Source organism: Trachinotus anak, unplaced genomic scaffold, assembly GCF_046630095.1.
Source record: "Trachinotus anak isolate AG129_WGS33_773 ecotype Australia unplaced genomic scaffold, CSIRO_AGI_Tana_v1 ptg000035l, whole genome shotgun sequence".
NCBI lineage: Eukaryota > Metazoa > Chordata > Actinopteri > Carangiformes > Carangidae > Trachinotus > Trachinotus anak.
In genome coordinates this window covers 549,294-555,341 of record NW_027273886.1, presented here as the reverse complement: position 1 = coordinate 555,341, position 6,048 = coordinate 549,294, and positions in this window count along the sequence as shown.

Here is a 6,048-nt window from a genome sequence, read left to right as displayed (position 1 = left end):
TCTGTGCTCGATGCAGAGGAGCCACCAGGGCTTAAACTGGGATTTGTGAGCCTTTGTAATTTAAAACTAATTTTGTTTTACACCAGCTGACCCCGTCGATCCTGTCCAGAAACAGCCCCCTGTACTAGTCCAGATTAAGATACTGTGACCAGTTTATTACTGGTGGATCCAGACAGGAAGTGATTATTAGAATAATGTCTCATGTTTGAAATGATCTTTATAAAAACGTCATGTAGCCTGAAACGGTGGCAGGCTACAGGCTACAGACAGTTCACATGAAACAAGGTGACAACACATTACAGTAGGATGTGGATGATTAAACCTGAGGGTTGTTATTCTACAGACAAGAGGACAAACACTGTATGAATGAAGTGACCTCACAGCATCTGTTTATTTAACGCTCAGCTGTTCTCAACGCTTCTCCAGCTGCTGAAGTTTTAATGTTAACAGGAATCAATAATCTTTAACGGCCGATCGTTAACCCACATTATCTCAGGTCCAGAGCTACTGTGATGCAGACAGAGTGACAGAAAGTCTGTTGAACACATTCACACCTTCATGAAGAAGCTCTGAGGCTTCTTTTATTATGTTGAATAAAAAATATAAAATATCACATTTCAGCCCTGAGGCACAATTACATTCATGATATGATGAACACAAACTAATCTACACACCTGTTAGTGAATCATGAGAAAGTTTCAACGATGTTCCCGCCGTTAGAGCCTGTCTGATGACTGACAGCTGTCACCTGTGAAGCAGGTTGTTGTTCAGCTCTGATCTGTGTGTGTCTCATCAGAACCAATGTGCTCGTACATCTACTGCTAGACTCCAAATACAAGACTGATGCTGACGGAGACTGACAGTTGTTTATAAACAGTGTCCCCACAACTACAGGAAGACCAACAAGTGTGTGTGTGTGTGTGTGTGGTCACGTGATTTCAGAGAAACTGAGACTTCAGCAGCAGTGAAGCAGGACGGGTGGAGCTGTTGTTCTCTTTTCTCCCCTCCTGCCTCAACAGTCAGTTGTGTAGTTGATCCTGGTCCACACTGAAGCAGCCACTCAGGTGAGACCTGCATCCACCTGTAACAAGAGGAAACCAGCTGAAGGACAAATGAACAGACTGAATGTTGGACTCAACAGGTTGAAGTTTTCTTCAGGATCCAGCTGTGAAAGTTTTTCTCTTTTTTCTGCTTCTACTGAAGAGTCACAGAGGAGATAGAGACAGAGAGACGAGTGAGTATGAAACACGTGAACATTAATACTGATAAGATCCAGAACTGGAGACCTGCTCCACTTATATATATTTACACTTTTACACATTTACACTTATATATATATATATATATATATATATATATATATATATATTATATATTTGTGGTTTAAGAACCAAAAACCATCTCAGTGTAGTTTCACATCTCCTCTCTCAGGCTTCTCTCTGGAGCTCTAGTAACAACAGGTCAGTCAGCCAATCAGAAGAGAGGGTGTTATTAATAATAACAGCAGCAGTTGGCTCACCTGGCCGAGCGTCCCCTCATCCCCTGGTTCCTCAGCAGGAACCCAACTGTCCCTTTCACATTAATGACAAAAACCTAAAAATATAACAATAACAGTAGTGCCAATGAATAATGACAATAATGATAATAACAACAATAATAATAATAATAATAATAGAGATTTAATAGGACAAGTATAGAGACAAGTCCATTGTCTGAGGCTGTGAATATTCTGTCTTCTCAAACTTACTGCACATCTCACACAGATGATAAAGTTAATCACGTAACTGGTTTAGTGATTAACTAAACTATTTAAGTGGTCAACACACACATGTGCAGACGTGTGTGTAGTTTCCACACGTCTGCACATGAAGCTGTAACATCATAACTGATCTCAGTACAGCAGAAGCTGAGTCTCAGACAGTTTACATCGCTCACTGTGTCTGTAGCTGATCACCAGTCAAAGATCCAGGAGGATCCTCAGTGATCAAACCTCCACCTGAAGCTCCAGCCTCCGTCACCAGGACACGGTCACACCCACAAACATGACAGGAACCTTAGATTCATCAGCTGGAGGTCAAAGTATCTTCAGAGACGATACCTGCTGCCACCAGCAGACGGCAGTAAACTACATGATGAATGAAACAGGCATCAGATCCTTTATGGGACAAAGAGCTGTTCTGAGATCAGGGTTTGTTTCAGTCTGGACCTGATCCACAGAGACACGCTGCTGCTGACAAGACTAAAAATCTCCATCCGACAGAGAATCAAGGGAGAACCCCCCCACCCCAACCCCCCCACCACCAGATTATGACCTACAGCATCTCTGAGCTGATTTATGTCATCATCATCATCATCATCATCTCTGTGAGCTGTGTGAGTCTGTATCAGGTGATGTGTCTGATGACCTGTGTCTGTCTCTGATTACAGGCGGTGACCTGAACTTCAACTGTTCAACTTTCTGACGTGAGTTTGATTGACAGTCAAACCTCCTGAACATGGCCTCAGCACCAAGAAGGTGGAGCAGAGAGCTGCCTCCTCATCTGTCTGAGTTAATGGACGAACTAATTAAATATGCAAATTCATTCATTCAGGGCTTTGACAACAGTGAGAACAGGATGAGAGAGATTGTCAGAGTTTCAGTGGATTGTTGATGATGTGAGAAAGATGCAGAAGAATACAGACAGAACGAGAACAGCAGGAGCTGTTACTGGAGGAGCAGCACTTGGACTTGGGAGCATGTTTGCTCCATTAACTGGAGGACTGCGCTTAGCAGCAGGAGCAGCAGCAGCAGCAGGTGGAGGTGTTACTGTTGTTTCTGCAAATTTAACAAAAACATGGACAGAGAGGGGACATGCAAAGAAAGTGGAAGAGCTGGGAAAAGAATTCCTGAGGATTGTTGAACCAGTGAAGAAGAAGCTGGATGAAATAAAGACGACGTGTAAAAAGTTGGAGGAAAACTCATCTGAAGTTCAGGCTGAAAAGATTCTGACAGAGATGCACAAGTTTAAGATGATCCTGAGACAAGTGTCTGCACTGAGAGACATGAGTGAAGGAGTTTTGGATGTAGTTGTAACAGGGATAAGTATAATAGATGGTCTGTTGAAGCTGTTTGTGGCTGTCTTCAGATTCACTCTAACCCCTGAGCAGGATGAAAAGTTAAGAAGCTCCATCATCTGCTCAGGTGAGCAGTGTGAGAAGATCACTGATGAGTTGGGTAAGATGAAGGAGAAACTCAGAGACTTCACAGGACACTGAGGAGACAGGAAATCTACAAACACGAACTGTTTCTTCACGTCTCAACATCTTGAAGCTTCTGTCACAGTTGGGGTGAAGGTGGATCCTCCTCAGGTGTGTGAGCTAAGCTTGAACCTGCAGCTGTGAAGAACAAACATGTCCAGCTGTTTAAGTGAAGCCTGTTTCTCGGATTCAGGATAAATGTTCATGATGCTTCAGTCAGAACAAAGTGGAACGTGATTAATACTGATCAATACTGATCAATACTGATCAATACTCAGACACAAAGCCCAGTCACAGGCCTGGATGTTGCTTTGTCTCTGTCAGGTTTTAATTAAAGTTTTATTGGGAACAAAGATCATCTGAGCATGAGCAGAAGCTCAGAGAGGTTTTGACTCATCAGCTGTAAACACAGAGTCATGTGATCATCAGGACGGGTCACATGACTCTTCGGCCTGTACCTGGACTCCTGTGATACTCATGATGATCATCTTCATTCTTCCACTGAACACACACCTGTGTGGACACACCTGTTTGTTTATAATAGTGTATTTCTTTACCTGTGTGATATTTGTACCTGAATGTTAAACTCCTGGGGACAGCTGTTGTTGCTTGTGTATAATTATGCGCTGCTGTTTTATTGTTATATTAATGTTAAATAAAGAGAGCAGAACAATTTCATATTGACGAGTCAATCAACATGAAAATCAATCAGCAAGTTTAATAAGTGATTCATTGATGTTTCAGTGAAATGTTTTGCTCCAGGTTCAGATGTGAGACTGACGTTATTTTGGAAAGGTGAGAATTTCAGTTGGGATTAGAGGGTCTGACTCTGATGAGGGGGGGTCTCCTTATAGAGGGGGCCCGTCAGTGGCTCCGTCCTCAAGTCTCTGCTCCTGTGTTGCACAAGCTGGTGAACGCCAATGTTAGCTAGTTTCCAACTTTAGCTTTAAGTTACAGGTTAGCTAACTAATGTTAGCTAGCTGATAGCACGTCCTTTCATTTCCAGCCTGTTGTTTCATCACCAGTATAAAATATCATATGATCTAATGTTACAAACGCTGTTGCTCCGCCCTGAGCAGTGATGGAGGAGCAGCTGCTGCACAGATACGTGTTGACATCAATCTGAAGTTTATTATTTCATGTTCTGATATCAGCTTCTATAACAACCTGTTGGCTCATTGAACCATATTTAAATCCATGTGACTGAAGTCATTGTATCAGCAGTGGTGGAAGGTAATGAAGTACAGTAAGTACTGTACTTTAGTACAATTTTGAGGTACTTGTACTTTACTTTAGTATTTCCATTTTGTGATACTTTATACTTCCATTTCAGAAGGAAATATTGTATTTCCTACTCCACTGCATTTATTTCACAGGTGTAGTAAAACAGGTGAGATACTGTGAGGACTGTGACACCTCAGTTCAGTGAAGCACACACCTGAACTGTACTTGTCCCCTTCACCCTTCACCCCCCTCCCCCAGTTGTCATTGTGTAATAGATTTTTGGTTCCTGAGGTCTCCACCTGTTGTCTGTTAGTGATCACCTGAGCCCCACCACACACCTGGTTCTGTTTTTATTGTCAGTCTCTGGTTCTGTTGGTTAGGGTTCTGCCTGTGGATGTTCCTGCTTTGTTCCTGTGAGGTTCTGCTGTGTTTCTCCTTCCAACCTGTTTTTCTTTCATATTAAAACACCTTCTGTCCTTCATAAACCGAAACCAGTGAGGGACGTGTTTCACTGTTTCCTGATGTTTCACAGAACAAACGATCAATCGATTCATTGAACACAGAGTCCAGATGTGTTTTATTGTGAAGCAGTATCTGAGAGGCTGCTGAAGAGAAACGTTTCCCGGTTTGCGGTCAGGGGGAGTCGGATGATTTTCTGGGATGTTTCTATGACTCGAGGTTTTTTCTCTCTGCTGTGATGCTCCACAGACAGGTTGATTTTCTTGAGTGTCCACCACTCAAGAAAATCTTCACTTCCTGTCCTTCGATAGTTTGTGGAGAGAGGTCACCCTTGTGTCTCTGGAAGTGGACGATTATTTCTTTTGTCTTTTTAATGTTTTCAGTGTAAGATTGTCATCTGTACACGGTCCTGTCAGGTTGAGACTTCGTCCCTGGAGGCCGTACAGCACTGTGACTGTGGGCTGTTAACACACTTTAGTCAGGGTGAAGGTTCAGGCTCTTCCTCAGGAACAACCTGTTCACACTTTAATACACACTAATTAACCAGGACAGACAGACACACACACACACACACACACACACACACACACAAGACTCTTGTACAATTTGTTTTGAAGCAGGTGATCAGCTGTTCATTCTGCTCCTATGACAACTCTTTCTCCCAGAATGCATTGCAGGGTGCTGTTTTTCGCTCCCATGGATATTTTCATTCATCATCATCATCATCATCATCATCATCATCATCATCATCATCATCATCATCATCAACTCTAAGTTGTTCAACTTGTCAGTTTCTTTTTTTTATTCACATTTTCATGTGTAAAAACTAAAAGTCATAAAACTCAAGTGTCATTAAAAAGTTTGAGGTGTTTTCAATCAGCTGTGAAGTGTTTTCACAGGTAGAGGCTGAATGCAGCCGAACAGGTGAAACCAGAAGAATCAGTGACTCAGTGTCCGACAGGTTCTGTGTTTATGCTGCAGCAGAGACAAACACATCCTCATTAGCCTTTCGTGAGTCTTCATGAAATCATGGGGTTCAGTTTATTATACATTAACAAACAGCCATATTGTCATTGATGCTTCAAGTCTGTATTAATTTGTATTTTAAGTCTGAACCAAACATGAGAC